The sequence below is a fragment of the Panthera onca genome, chromosome D4, assembly GCF_046562875.1.
Source record: "Panthera onca isolate mPanOnc1 chromosome D4, mPanOnc1 haplotype 2, whole genome shotgun sequence".
Lineage (NCBI taxonomy): Eukaryota > Metazoa > Chordata > Mammalia > Carnivora > Felidae > Panthera > Panthera onca.
The window spans coordinates 28,019,242-28,035,343 of NC_138351.1; the positions used below are offsets into that span (position 1 = coordinate 28,019,242).

The following is a 16,102-nucleotide window of genomic DNA, read 5'->3' on the forward strand; positions in this document are numbered from 1 at the left end:
TTTTGGCCACCTTGGTATGACGATGAAAGTTTTTCTGATTGTGTCTCGGGTTCCAGGCCTTGGGTGTGTCTTTGACTGTGAGCAGGATTAGGTCAGGTTGAGCTTGGACAAGGAGGACTCTATCCCCTAATGTGCTCCTCCAGACCTGCTTTCCCTCCATGTCCTCTTTTTCACTTATTCCCACCCTTCGCCTCTTCTGCACAGTCTGGGAACTCCTTTAGGTCAGGGATCGTGGCCTTGGCTCCGAGTCGCAATGCTCTGTGCAGCGACTGGTACATGACAGGTGCCAAATTCATGTACACTGAGTTGAACTATAGACCTTTCTACAGCGTCTCTGCTTCCAAGTATAGGCTTCGGCTGGGCAGAGGGGCTGTGGGTCCTACCTGGGTGTCGTTCTTCAGTGCACCGAGGATTCCTGACCGCAGCGTCTGGCTAAGGGGCTGAGACAGGAGCAGGACAGTGAAGATGGCTGCGAAAGCAGGGGATTTCTGCTCCAAGCGCTCCCCGTCCTCCATCGAGTGATGCAGGTTTCGCACAGATCCTTTCTACTCTGCTCTCAAGGGATGCGAAAGATTCGGGTGTCAGCTTTCCTCCTGAAGGGTTTCAGAATCAGACTGATTGCTCTGTCTCGGCCAGTACCTTCCAGATTCTCTCAGAGGGACCTCCTGATGGTGTTCCGATGGAAGGTGTCAGTGTTTCACAGCAAACGCAATGTAATACAACCTTGACTCTACATGCCCCCCCCGCCCCCAACAAAAACGGCACTGTTTTCCCTTGCATTCTTTAGGTTGCTACCATCCACCCCGCAGCATTGCCGCTACCCTAGAATCCAACTTGCTTTCCACCACTAATTGCCTTGCCTCCGCGCTCGCATGCGCTATCTTGTCTCCTCCTAAATATATTATGTATTTCTCCCTCCTCTCAGTCTCAGTTACAGATTCCTTAAAACAAACAACTGGTCACCCTGCCTCAAGTTCATGCTGTTTCCAGAGATAACTTCTCGAGACACAGATTTATAGTGACTGCCTCGGAGAGCATGCTTGTCACCCACGGTGTACGTGCAGAACCCTTAGGAGGGCATAAAAAGCCTTTGAAATCTGATCTCAGGGCACCTGACGGTGTTTTCACTCCGTTCTCTACTTTCAGATATACTGTGCTCCCATAGAACCAAGCCATGTGCAGTTCTGAACCCCATTACGTTCTTTGGGCCTCGAGGCATGATGTGTCATTGTCTAGAATACGCCTCCAGCCTCTTGCCATGCCCTTTCTCCATGTCAGCCTTGTCAACATCTACTCAGTGTTCACGATCCAGCTCAAGCATCCCGGCTTCTGAGAACTTCTCCTCTCTCCCTTTCCCATCCATGCACCCGACCCAGTTATTCACACCCTTTTCTGGGACAGCAGTTTCCACCTGACTCTACTCTGGGATCTATCATAGGGCGCTGGAATTTTCGCTGTCTACCCTTTTGTTCTTCACCCGTGTCTTGTTCAGGTTTATGTTCCCTGCACCTTACACTCAACTTCCTGTTAACTCCGTGGCTTTGGAGACATTATATAACCTCCCCCGTTCCCCACCCCCCCACCCCCACCGCCAGCTTCAGGGGCCCACTTCACAGATTGTTATGAGGGGTTAACACGATACCTACAGCACAGTGTAACTATCTAATAAACGGCGCTGTCTGTTGATGTTATCTATTAGCCTAATATCAATGCAGATAAGAATTGTCTTCTGGAGGGGCGCCTGGGTGGCTCAGTCGGTTGAGCGGCCGACTTCGGCTCAGGTCATGATCTCACTGTCCGTGAGTTCGAGCCCCGCGTCGGGCTCTGTGCTGACAGCTCAGAGCCTGGAGCCTGTTTCGGATTCTGTGTCTCCCTCTCTCTGACCCTCCCCCATTCATGCTCTGTCTCTCTCTGTCTCAAAAATAAATAAACGTTAAAAAAAAAAAATTAAAAAAAAAAAAAGAATTGTCTTCTGGAGATGTCAGGGACTGTGTATGTATGTCACCAGAAGGAAGGGTTTCTTCTGTGCTTTGGGCTTGACGTAATGGATTTTGAGGAGAGGGTACGGGTCCACTGTTACTTTCAGCTGCTGAAGGGAGATTTTCACTTAGGGCCCACGGTCATCCTGGAGGAAAGAGAGGCGTGAGCTTTGCCTGGGACTAGTCTGGAGCTGTTGGTATGGAGGGTGGGGGGTGCGTGCAGAATGAACAGGTTGCTGTGTTACTTGTGCTGTCATAGGATTTTCAAGGCGAGACGGTTACAAACTGGACAGAATCATAAAAAATCTTACCTAGATATATTTTATGGTTTGAGCTAACTATTAAATGGCTACTTTGAATCTAGCACAAAAGAAGCTCAAGGCATTGTTTTGGCCTTAGGTTATTCGCCGCCTCCCTCTTCCTGCCCCACCATGAGGAAAGGAAGCTACTTTCATTTTGGCATTAATGTATAGTCCCAGACCTGCGTGATCCAGTGTGGTGTGACAGAGACTCAATTCTCTCAGAGCGCAGTGAAACGTGAGGTCAGCATGCACAGAGACCTGGGAAAAACAAACTGATTTAAGGCACTACACTGGGAAACTCTGTTCCATTTCCTTCTGAATGGAGTCCACAGTGGTGCTGGAAAACCATCTGGAGAAACCCAGCCCCAGGAGAAATAGCATGGTGTAATGCATTTGATTAAAAAAAGAAAGGGAAAAACCATGGTGTGTGTTATCCTCATGCTAAGACTGGGGGGGAGCCAACAGCCTGCGAGTGGTGGTCTACGGAGATTTCGCCTGGATTACTTTAAAAGCACTTTTGCAGAGCCAGGCAAATGAAAGTCATGTGTTTATTCATTAAGGAGACCTTCTCTTGGGGATATTTTATTTGCAGTTCTATAAAGAGGCAAAACCTCCACATTTTTAATCTTCCGTGCAAGAACTTCTAAGCACTGGAAAAGCAGTCACAGGAAGAATGAGTTTGGATGTCTCAGAAATCCTGATAAAGTTTGGGAACTTGTCCAGGCTCTTTGAACTTTTTGGCTGTGTCATATCGGATTCTGTCTGTGGTAGCAAGTTCACTTGCAGCGTGTACATTTCTCAGGCTATTTTGGTGTTTTTATCAAGGGCTGGGCCCAGCCCCAGAGGAGCAAAGGTAGCACTGAGAGAGTCTTGAGCATGGGGATGTCTGGCCCAAATTTCCTCGGCCTTCAGTGGGAGTTTGAGAGACACGCGGGGGTCATTTATCCCATCCGGGGGGAAGTGTTCTACTGATCACAAGTGGTCAGTCTCCAAGCCTCTTAGTCAAGTGGTACCAGTCCAGTACAAAGGGTCTTGCCATAACATTCAAGGCCTAGTGGGATGAGACCTTCTCTTTTATTGTTTGGAAATTTTGGAAGGTTGAAACTCCCAGTCAAGAACTCAACACTGCTTTGTGTCTTTGGTCTGGACTATGGGCAAATGGATTCAAACACAGACAGTCAACTTCAGCTCTTTGTGATTCTTTGTACAGGCGTGGTGATCAGACAGGGCACTTGATAAATGTTTTCAAATGTGTCGAATCCAGAGAAGGATGGAAAGGGGCTTTTATGTCCCTGTCCCACTTAATTTTGTATGCCGTTGGACACACAAGGGCAAATGGAATTGCTTTTGAGGGAATATGATTTAGGAGAAAAACATGCGCATCAGTGATCTAATTTCACATACATTTAACAGATTAAAACAGCAAAGAATTATTGCATGGTTTCTGTGGATCAGAATTTAGGGTGGCCACGCTGGGTGGTTCTGGCTCATGGTGTCTCACGAGGCTGCAGTCACAATGTCAGCTGGGGTTGTGGTCACTTGAGGGCTTGGCTGGGGCTGGAAGATCTGCTTCCAAGGTGGCTCTGTCACAGGGCTGTCGCAGGAATTCTCTGCTCCTTGTCACATGGGCCTCTCCATGGCGCTGCTTGAGTGTCCTCATGATATGGCAGCCAGCTTCCCCCAGAGTGAACTGAGGAGAGATGGAGAGCAAGCGGGAAGCCACAGTGGCTTGACCTAATTTTGGGAGTCACACACCCGCCTTCTGCCATATTCTCTTTATTAGAAACGAGCTGCTAAGCACAATGTACTTTTAAGGGGACAAAAATTAGCGTCCGCCTTTGCTGAGAGAAGTATCGAAGCATTTGTAGAGATATTTTAAATTTTTTTTTCAACGTTTTTTATTTATTTTTGGGACAGAGAGAGACAGAGCATGAACGGGGGAGGGGCAGAGAGAGAGGGAGACACAGAATCGGAAACAGGCTCCAGGCTCCGAGCCATCAGCCCAGAGCCTGACGCGGGGCTCAAACTCACAGACTGCAAGATCATGACCTGGCTGAAGTCGGACGCTTAACCGACTGCGCCACCCAGGCGCCCCTGTAGAGATATTTTAAAACTAACACACTACGAGCCTCAGAGCTCATTGATATTGACGTGAATCTCAAGTCCGCCACTTAATAACTGCATTGCTGGGGGCAAGTTGATGAATCTCTGGGACTTAACTTCTCATTTATGAAGTGATATCCAATAAACCTGCTTTGAAGTGTTATTGACACGATTAGAAATTATGCTTATAAAATACTTCAAATAAAAACCAGGTCATATTTACAATGAAAATTGTAGCTATGATTAATGTCATAAATTCTAACATTGTTAGAGCACACCCACTGAGAAAAAAATAGGGGAATCCCACTTTTAAAATTATTTTTGAAAAATGTTTATGTATTCACTTTGAGAGAGAGAGAGAGAGAGAGAGAGAAAGAGAGAGAGCACACGCATGAGCAAGTGGGGGAGGGGCAGAAAGAGAGGGAGAGAGGGAATCCCAAGCAGGCTCCGTGCTGTCAGCACAGAGTCCAAAGTGGGGCTTGATCTCATGAAATCTGAGCTGAAATCAAGAGTCAGACACTTAACCAACTGAGCCACCCAGGGGACTCACATTTTAACATCTACTCATCTAGACAAAAGGGTTCGTCCTCCTGCATTAGAGGCACCATCTTGTCCCATGATTCATTGCGCCGATTGGTTGTTCTGTGTCAGTAAGTCTCTTCAGGGCATTGTACCTGGAGATGACATCTGTCACACCCTCTTTTGAAGAGCTGATCATAAAACACACACGGACACACACCCCACTCTTTCAGTTAGTGTGCCATTTAATACATTCCCATCATCTGAAAACAATTATCCTGTGGACAGTGATGGGACCGGATATGAAAAAGAGATGGAAAATGTCAGAATGAGGCATTTGATGGCAGATGGTTTTTACTGTTTCACAACGATGCTTCCCCCGGAAGCCAGGGTATGACAATGAGGCCAAACAGTTGCCCGGTATGAGGTTGTTGCTCAATGGAGTGATTAGACCTCATCCCCCAGCCTTGGAACAGTAGCAGGGTGGCCCAATTGGCACTTTTATTTTTATTTATTTATTTATTTATTTATTTATTTATTTATTTATTTAGAACGAGGCCCCATGCTTCCCAAGAACCATTAAATTCAATTGGATTTCAGCAACTGGTGAGGTTACCTCAGCAAAGGCCTGTTTACATGCGGTAAGTTCAAGGTTTCTGGAATTGAAGGTGAAACTGGCAAAGCCACCATTAATCCAGGAAGCGAGGGAAAAGCAGTATATCCGTGGTGCAAATGTGGGAACAATAAAGAACAAAGACCATGATCTTCCTGCCCTGGGAAGACACTGTTCCCCTCGTTTCTACCTCCTACTAGTCAAAGGCAGGGAGGCGGTGGCGGGGGTGGGGGGGGTGGGGGGGGTGGGGGGGGGGGAGGTTCCAGTTTTCCCTGGAATGAATTGTCACAACTTTCCCCTCCAGGCTTGAAACGGGTTCCCCTCTGAGCAGCTCAGCACATTGTCAAACCAGTCTTGACTTGAAAGACATATGGCATCAGCATGGAAGATGTCATGTAAGTTACCCCCACCCCCACCCCCAAGATTTTCGAAAGATGTTACATCCTGCATCTGGGGCCTGCAGAGCTGAGGTGGTGGAGAGCAGGCAGCTCTGCAGGGGAAGCTGCCAGGGGGCTGGAGACCCCATCTGGAGAAGGTCCTGAGCTGGTTTCTGTGGAGCAAATGAAGGAGAAAAACAACTGACCGGGCGGGGGGTGGGAAGACAAAGCAGGCGACGGGAAACGTTGGTTTTATGGAGCTTGCAAACCTGAACTCAAATATTAAAAATGCTTTCATCAGTCTCCTTAATCCAGAGAAATTCTTTTTGGCTTAGATGGGAGGAAAAATCAGTCCCTTAAGGGGAAAGCGAGAGGAGAAGGAGGTAAGGATATGAGTCAGATTCACGGAATTGCCGGCAAATGACTTCGTTTTAGGAGGTGGAGGGGGACTGTTCCAGCTGATCCAATGTTGCAGGCCACGGATCATGCCCGCCTGCCTTTTACAGATTTTTCTCTCTACTTCAGAAAAGAGTTTGACTCCATTAAGTGGGGGGAAAGGTGAGGGGGGAAAAAAAAAGCTATTCTCTCTTGTTTTCTTTTTTCTCTGGGGAGTAAGCAACGCTTGGGCTCCAAAGCTGTGTTTTCCTTTGGGTTTCGCCTTTTAATAGGGGTTGAAGAAAGTGGTTATAGACATTCGAGGGGAAATAAAGCCTGCGGTTTATTAACAGGGCTGGTTTTAATCAGCAGTGATTTGACTAGGGTAACATTAGAGCTACAACACTGATAACCGATACTATGATTTTCTATGCTTTTAACCCCAAACTGAAGTCTTGTGGATTCACTGACAGACACGCATTTGTTTCCCTGGCCAGGCTGTGGGGAGTAAGTTTTGTGAGGACAGCATCCGCTGAGGGCAGGAGTAGTGGGGCGGGGGAGTCTTCTCAGCTGGAATGCCAGCTTCAAACCTTGGGGACGCGAGGGCTGCTCAGTGAGGCCAGTGGAGGCGAGAGGGAAGAGTGGAAGGCAGGTTCTAGCTTGGAAGCCAGATGGATCTGGCCACTCCGGGTCAGGGCGCAGATGGTCAAGTATTCACGAATACTTCTTCAACAGACCTGAGGTGACATCTCAGGTCGTGACACCTTACAATTTCCAGATGTTGTTTTTCCTCCTCCTTTTAGGAAAGTTGAGAAAGTCTAGCCACTTCTCAGGCAGAAGGCTGCTCTTTGGGGTAACTCAATCCTGTCCTACGTGGAACAAAATGTTCTGGATCTCTCCCTCCGGTTAGCATGGCCTCCACCCAAATCACTGCCAAGATCCCAGTGAATTTCCAGTTTGACCTTAAAAATCAAGGTCAAACTCCTGGACTAGTCAGCAACTCGGGTTTGCCGTATTTATAGCCAGCGGTAGCAATAAGGTTTCTAGGTAGGTTCCCTGCAAGAGGAAGGCACTTTGTTTTTCAGTGTATTTTTTTTTTTTAATTGTTTTAAATGTTTATTTTTGACAGAGAGAGAGAGAGAGACAGAGCATGAGTGGGGGAGGGGGAGAGAGAGAGGGAGACACAGAATCCGAAGCAGGCTCCAGGCTGTGAGCTGTCAGCACAGAGCCCAACGCGGGGCTCGAACTCACAGTGAGATCATTACCTAAGCTGAAGTCGGATGCTCAACCGACTGAGCCACCCAGGCGCCCCTTTCAGTGTATTTTTTTTTTTTTATCTATCTATCTATCTATCTATCTATCATCTATCATCATCTGTCATTTATTTTTAGCAAGCTCTTTTATCAGTCTTCTTAATCCACAGGGGTGGATTTGAACTCAGGACCCTGAGATCAAGAGTTACATACTCTACCAACTGAGCCAGCCAGGTGCTCCCACTGTATTTTATAAAAGGAGAAACAGAGGCCCAACATTTACCTTTCTCCTACTGATTGCTTAAAAGACAAATGAGATGATGCACCAAGTTCCTGGAGAAAGTGAGAGGTGAGGGTGGTGAGGGGAGTAGACCCATCCCCAGCCAGTCGTCCTCACATTTCTGTAATGTTTTGTGTTTCTTGTTTACACGGATACAAATTACTCTCTCAGCCTAGAGAGTGCTTTGGGCGCGTAGAGTTTCTTTCTTGTTCTCATGCCAGAGAGGCAGTAGTCAATCCCCAGTCTCTCCCTCGATGTTCCTTGTGAAAGGGGGCACATATCCAGGAGATGGCTGCCCAAGGTGATGGTGGAACCATGGCATGGAACCAGGCATGTGGCCAGGAAGGAATCAGAGTGAGTCTGCGTCAGTGTCGGCTCAGATCCACCTACCCAGCACCTTCCTCTTGCCTCTCCCTCTGACCACACTGCCCTTGTGTCCCTCTTTAGTGGGCATCCCTGGGGGAGGCTGCCCAGTTCACAGTACCAGCTCCTGGGGACCTGCCCCTGACTCAGACGGGTGGGGCTGTGGAAGCCATTTCTTACCACCCTGGGCTGAGAAGCAGACAGCTCAGCTCTGGAGCAATAGATTCTCTCTCTCGGGAATATGAAATCATACTGAGAATCACAGAGACTCGGGTTTGTTAGAGCCGAGTCTCATGAATGACAGCCTTTTGGAACAGTGGTTGCCAAATATTGTTTTCATTACGGGTGGGTTAAAAAATGGGACATGTATTCCCACTCTATTTATATATTTGTAGATTATATACATGTATACTTTTACTGGCTAATATCTCAAGGCACACTATATTCTTAGGGTTTTTTTTTTTTTTTTTTTTTAAATTTTTTTTTTTCAACGTTTTTAATTTATTTTTGGGACAGAGAGAGACAGAGCATGAATGGGGGAGGGGCAGAGAGAGAGGGAGACACAGAATCGGAAACAGGCTCCAGGCTCCGAGCCATCAGAGGCTCCGAGCCATCAGCCCAGAGCCATCAGCCCAGAGCCTGACGCGGGGCTCGAACTCACGGACCGCAAGATCGTGACCTGGCTGAAGTCGGACGCTTAACCGACTGCGCCACCCAGGCGCCCCGGGTTTTTTTTTTAAAATGAAAAGTAAAGATGGCCTTGGTAGTAACAAGCACACCCAATGCCCGAATCTTGGTTTCGAATACCATTCTCCAATGAAAGGAAGCAGGACTCCTTGGGTTAATGGTTGATTCTTGGACGGGGGTATTGAAATGCAGAAGATTAGCCAAGAGCATCTTGTAGTGCCAGAAAGTAGGGAAACACTCAAACAAAACAAAACAACCTAATAATGGGGGTATGCCACAGGGACACAGGAGCCAACTGAAAGAGCTCCCAATGGCCAAAATTGGAAAAAATGGAGCATCAAAATAATATGGCATTATATCCAGAACATAAAATAAATATCCATGAGTCCAGATTGATATAAAAAAATGATTAAGTAAGTAAGTGAAGAGGAAGAGGCAAATTTCATGTGCTGAAGCATTCCAATTAATTTATGTAGATAATCCAGGAGGTGGAGCATAATTCCTTGCTTCTTAAGTGCGGGCCACGTGTGGTGACTTCCTTCGAGGGGGACAGTATGGAAAAAGGAGGCAGGGGGAAGCAGCTTTCCAATGGAGAAACTTGAAAATCTCTGCCTCCACCAGGTGATCAGGTCAACATCAACAGTCATTAAGTCAGGTTGATGGTATTTGATATGATGTGATGAAAACGGTGCTTTATTTCTATTGGTCTTTCCTCTAAAAATGCATAACCCCAGACTAGTCATGAGAGAAACATCAGACAAATCCCAATTGAGAAACACTGGACAAAGCACCTGCCCAGTACTCCTCCAACTGTCAAAGTCATCAAAACGAAGACGAGTCTGAGAAACTATCACGGCCAAGGGGAACTGAGGAAGAACAAGGATATATATATATATATATATATATATATATATAACTAAATATAATGTACTATACTGGATGCCATGATCAAATAGAAAAAGGGCACTAGATGAAAACTAAGGAAATCTGAATTAAGTTTGGACTGTAGTTAATGATAATCTACTAATATTGATTCATTAATTACAATAAATGTACCATGCTGGTAAAAGCTGTTAATCATAGGGAAATTGAGGGTGGATCATATGGGACCTCCCCATCCTATCTTTATGATTCTTATGTAAATCTAAAGCTGTTCCAAAAAGAGAAGCTTATTGTTATGGGATGAATTGGTTAAAACATCATCCTTCAGGGGCCCCTGGGTGGCTCCATTGGTTAAGCATTCGACTTTGGCTCAGGTCATGATCTCCCGATTCATGAGTTCAAGCCCCCCATCGGGCTCTGTGAAGACAACTCCGAGCCTGGAGCCTGTTTCAGATTCTGTGTCTCCCTCTTTCTGCCCCTCCCCTGCTCGTGCCCTGCCTCTCTCTGTCTCAAAAATAAATGAACGTTAAAAATATTTTTAAAAATCCCATCATCCTTCAGCAGCTTCCCTGGCCTCTACCTAGTAGATGCCTATAGCATCCTTCCAGTTGTGACGATACAAATGTCACAAGTGTTAGCAAATCCCCACCCCCCCCGCCGGGGGAGGGGGTGCAGATCGTCCCCAGTTGAGAACCATTTGCCTTAAAGAAAGGCTTGATTGAGTGGGAGGGCTGGTATGAGATAGAAAGTTAAAGAACTTTCTCACAAATAAAAAACGGCCCCTCTAATTTTGCCAGCTACGTATTTGTGTGCGTGCGTGTACTTACTCATCATTGTTGGCTGAATTAGAGGAAAGTAGACAAGCTGATTCTTCGTGCTATAAGGAGCTGGTGCAGAGGATGAGACGACAAGGTCATAGGAAGGTCGGAAAGAACAAACAGCGGAAGACCTCAGAAGCGTGAGGAGCAGAGACAACAAGCAGCAGCGGCACAGGTAATCGAGGGTCTGACGTGGGCGATGTAGCTCCACGCGCTGGGGGGAGGAGCTCCTGCATCCTCCCTACTAAACTCAATTACACAGGTATGTATTGACCGCTTGCTCTGAACTAAGGCTCGTGCTAAATGCCAGGCTTCTAGGTCACCCTCCTTCACGGGCAGGTCGCTTCTCCCAAGCTCGTTCCTTCCCTTAAGGTGCTCACGTTGCTGCCCAGAGGCCCCGGCCACCCTTCAGGCTCGGCAGTTGGGCTCCGCCTCCTCAGAGACAAACCACTTGCTCAGGTCTCTCCCTGTCAATAAAATTGTCTAAGACCCCTCATCTCTGGCCTTTGCTGTGCACATACACACTATTATTTGACACAGTATATGCATATAATTATATATTATGCATATATTATATAATAATTATACACATGTTATATGCATGAAATATATGTATATGTAATATGTTATGCATGTGTATATGTTACATTATATAGTATTAATATATAATATATTAATATATAGTATATATACACACAATACATACATATATTGCATGTATTAATAATGTATATAATATATGTAATTATATACACTATTAATTATAGACACACACTATTATTATGCACTATTAATTATATGCACACACAAGTATTATACACAGTATATAAATATAATTACATAAATATATTATTATACATATAATACATATATACATATAATATATGTATATAATATATTACATACATGAATAGAATATATCCCATTATACATTATTAATATATACAACATATAATATATAATTATATATAAATTATGATGTAATTATATATAAAATTGCCTACACTTACACTATCACATATACATTTAATTTATATATTTAATTGTATAAGCTACATTGGTTATCTTCTTTCTAGCTTTATTGAGATATAATTGACCTACAACATTGTGTAAGTTTAAAGTGTACAACATATTGATTTGATGCACTTAATATATTGTGAAATGATTACCGCTGTAGAGTTAACTAACACATCCATTACCTCAGTTAATTACCATTTCTTTTTGTGGTGGGAATATTTACCATCTCCTCTCTTAGCAACTTTCTTCCCCCCCCCCCTTTTTTTTTCAACATATGAAGTTTATTGTCAAATTGGTTTCCATACAACACCCTGTGCTCATCCCAACAGGTACCCTCCTCAATACCCATCACCCACCCTCCCCTCCCTCCCACCCCCCCATCAACCCTCAGTTTGTTCTCAGTTTTTGAAGAGTCTCTTATGCTTTGGCTCTCTTCCACTCTAACCTCTTTTTTTTTTTTTTTTCCTTCCCCACCCCCATGGGTTTCTGTTAAGTTTCTCAGGATGCAACTTTCAAGTATACAATGGAGTTTTGTTAATTAACTATAGGCACTATGCTATACACTGCACCCCAGGATGTATTCATCTTATAACTGGAAGTTTGCATGCTTTGACCAACATCTCCTCATTCGGCCCGCTCCTCCCTCTTCCCCCCAGCCCCTGGCAATCACCACTCTACTCTCTGTTTCCATGAGTTCAGCTTTTTTAGATTCCACGTGTAAGTGCCAGCATATAGTATTTGTCTTTCTCTGTCTGACTTATTTCACTTAGCATAATGGGCTCAGGGTCCATCCATGTTGCAAATGGCAGGATATCCTCCTTTCTCGTGGCTGAATCATATTCCACTGTATATGTATACCAGGTTTTTTTTTTTTTTAATCCATTCATCCACTGATGGGCACTTTGGTTATTTCCATATGTTGGCTATTTTGAATAATGCCGCAATGGATCCAGGGGTGCAGATATCTCTTTGAGATCCGGATTTCATTCCTTTTGGATGGATACCCTATATGGGTTATTTCTGTCCTTCTAAATCTTCACTGTACTTGAATATCCCTGGTCAAATGTCACTTTTGCTATGAATACTTCCCAGTTTTACCAGTCACAAGTAGTTTCTTTTTCTGCTGATTTCCATTGCTCTCCCAGTTCCTTGACAAAGGTACAAAAAGCCTACATGTCTCTTCCCTAAAAGATTGCACTCTGCTGTTGTCATGAGAGTGTAATCATTGTTGTGTTATTTTAATCTTTGTACCCTTTGTTAACCCTGTGGTCAAAAATTATTACTTAACTACAAAGCTATTTTAACTGAGGTCTAGATTATTTGAAATAAATTAATATCTTACCCTGTCATCCTTTTGACATATTTGCATTTCAACAGGAACTTTCTGGAGAAACACAATGCTGAACTTACAAGATTTGAGGGTGGCCATTTAAGGTACGAAGCCAGGTTAGTCATATTAATTAGGGGCAAGTTTTATCTCGGACTCCAAATCTCATTCTGTGGGTGGAGGCCTCATCTACTTATGCCTGAGACTTGCTCTGCCTTTATTCTTAATACATGGGGATCAAGATTGAAGAGTTGGATTCTTATGGAAAATACTCCTCTTGGACATTTTCTGTTAGCCTTTCCTGTATACAAAGCACCCCCAAACTTAGTGACTTAAGATAGTAATAAGATATTATTTTTTAAGCCTCTGTGGTTGGCAAAGCAGTTCTTCTGTTGGTTTTGTATGAGGTCATTCACGTAGGGGGTCAGCTGGGCCAGAGGGTCCAAGATGGCGGGTGATGCTGGCTCTTGTCCTGAATACCAGGGTTCTCCTCTATGTGCTCTCCCATCCTCCAGGAGGCTAGACCAGCTTCCTGACATGGCAGCCACAAGGTAGCATTCCAAAATGGCAAGGGCAGAAGCTACAATGTTTCTTTATTCCAAGGCTCCAGATTTCACACATCAGGAATTCCATAACATGCTATTGATCAAGTCAACTCACATGCCAGCCGATAGTGGAAAGATGGGGAAACAGATGCCACTTTCAACGGGAGGAGCTGCAAAGACTTTGTAGCCCTATGAAATCGACCAGACAGCTGTGTCACATTTCCAGTGACCCAAACCCGAGGGACTGAGGCTACCATCCCACGCTATGCAGAAGTCCTCTACTTATTCTCCTCTCAAAGGGACAGAGGAAAGATATGCTATCTTCAAAGCCTTCTCTCTGCCCAGAGATGGGAGACAAATGATTTCCCAATACAATGCTACACTGGACTGACCCGAATTAACCAATGGTATGATATCCTCGAAGATTTCTTTCTTTGCCCAGAAGTAGGAGAATTGGAACTGTCTCATCTGTGGGGAAGAACACTATGTTGGCTGACCACCACGTATTTCTGGAAAATTAACCACTTACCTCTAAGTGATGGCCGGAGGCTGCCCACGTTGCCAAACCATTTCTTGCAGGTGGTAGTAACTTCCTAAAGCCTAAGAATGTGAAGTAGCTGGCAAAGCATCATCATAAAACTATCTTTAAAGAATGCTGAGCTTGCCTGAGTGGAATTTAGAGGGGAGATTCTATCGTCTGTAGAAAGTTAAACAGTCCCCCCCCTCCCCACAATACAGTCTTTCCTCTGCCCCAAAAGTTTGTAATAAGGATGAGTAAGATGCTGTGGATTCCCTGCACTCAAACACGAGGGAGCATTTCTTATAACATCCTTTTGCCTGGTCAGGGAGGGGAGATGTTTGAGGAATTCACCGAGCACCACATTCCACACTCACAACCACGCTCAGAGGGAAGAATTGGCATTGCACAGCTCAGGAAATGGCATCTGAGGGGCTAAGAAATCGTCTACTATCTCGCAGCTAGTAAGAACTGGAAGTGGAATTCATGCTTAATTCCAGGTCTGTCTGAGGGGAGACTCACCACCACCGCCCTCTCTCCCAGGAGGATGTACACACAAGATCTGCCAGATAGATCATGCCTTGGATAAAGGAATACAAGAAACCAAGGACTTGTAGAATCCCAGAGAGGAAAGCGTTGGAGGAAGTTTGGGGATGGCCTGGAAGCATGATGTTACTCCATTCCTGTCTTTAGAAGAAAGGTCCAATGAAGAAAGATTATTGAAGTAAGAGATAGATAGAGATAGAGATAGAGATAGAGATGATAGAGATAGAGATAGAGATAGAGACATAGAGATGGAGGTGGAGTTAGAGAGAGAGAGAGAGAGAGAGAGAAGGAAGGGCTGCACCCTGAAAATGTGCACTCTGGCTTCAACAAAGGCTTGGTGACCCAGAGGCATTTCTCATTCGCCAAGGGGAAGTTCAAAGCACTTTCTGGTGTGTAGTGTAGGCCAGCCTGGGCTTTCCAGCCAAGCATGTGCCATGACCTGGGAAAAGCTGTTGTTAATTCTATTCAGTTCAGTCTAGCATTATGCAGGGAAATCATTTGTCTTAAATAAGACCCTGTGTTTTGCAAGGTACTGTCATCTTGTTACCACATATTCACAAATACCCGGGGATTACCTATCGAGGTATTTTTTGCCTTGTTTCACATTGGCTGGGCATGTCAAAGACCCAAGCCCACCCCACATCTCCCAGGAGGGGTCAATTCCACTGAGGGAATGTCTAGTGGTTGCCTGGGGACCGCTGTCCAATACTCAAGCCTTGAAAAGGGAAGGGAGAGTCTCCCATTGCCCAGTCTGGGGCTGAACTCCTCCACATCTTGAAAACCGTTGTATTATTTTTGCCTATCCATTGTGTGCTTATGACTGACTCGTGATAAATGTGGGCTTACTCAGCAGCAGGCTTATAAGCAGAAGAAGGGAGAGAACCCGGTGTCCCATAGACTAGGGGCCAAGATAACAAGGGACTCTTCTCTAATGTGATGGAGGACAGAAGGAAACCCACAAATACGGGCATCAGATGTTCTGCTAGTCACATAAGTAGGAGCCTGCAACCAGATTTATTTGCTCTGGAGAAATAAGAAAGTGGTACATTTCTTATACTCAAGCATTGTTGGGCAAATTAACACTCATTACATATATACCTGCCAGATAGGCGTGTGCATATATATATATATATGTATATTATATATATGTATATATACATATATATAATATACATATATACATATATACATATATATACAATGTACATGTATATACAATATACATATATACATATATATACACATATATATAATATGCTCTCTTATGGCATTTTCTGATGATTTTGTGTTCTTTAGTCTTACTTCTGCCAAGTTGTTAGAGAGACTAAGATCATTTCTTATTGTGGCATATTTCTTGGACCTAGGCTCACGCTATGACCTTAGTGGACATGTGTGTCTTTTGACGCTTGCAACATATTGAAAGCTTATTAAAGATTACTAAAAGACTCTTAAATTTCCCAACTATTTTAACAAGAAGAACCAACCTAATAGTGCAGCTGAGGGACACTCGGCTAGTCCTAACAGTGGGCACGTGATTCTCAATACTGCCCTGCATTTAGAATGGCAGGTGTCTTGGCACATTGTCAGCACAAGCCAGTT

General features: G+C 44.7%; 1 long non-coding RNA gene across 9 annotated transcripts in view; it reads left to right on the forward strand.

Moving 5' to 3' along the window:
- The first annotated feature begins 207 nt into the window (after positions 1-207).
- LOC132663541 (uncharacterized) overlaps positions 208-16,102 on the forward strand; it is a 39,965-nt gene continuing 24,070 nt past the window's right edge. For 7 of the 9 annotated variants that reach the window (XR_014135936.1, XR_014135939.1, XR_014135938.1 and 4 more), the window contains exons 1-5: positions 208-713; positions 5,455-5,544; positions 5,821-5,911; positions 10,618-10,726; positions 12,946-13,014. This is a non-coding gene — a long non-coding RNA (uncharacterized LOC132663541). Of the gene's footprint in view, positions 714-5,454; positions 5,545-5,820; positions 5,912-10,530; positions 10,727-12,945; positions 13,015-16,102 lie in introns of all 9 variants that reach the window. The other 2 variants (XR_014135935.1, XR_014135933.1) reach the window with 2 other exon arrangements.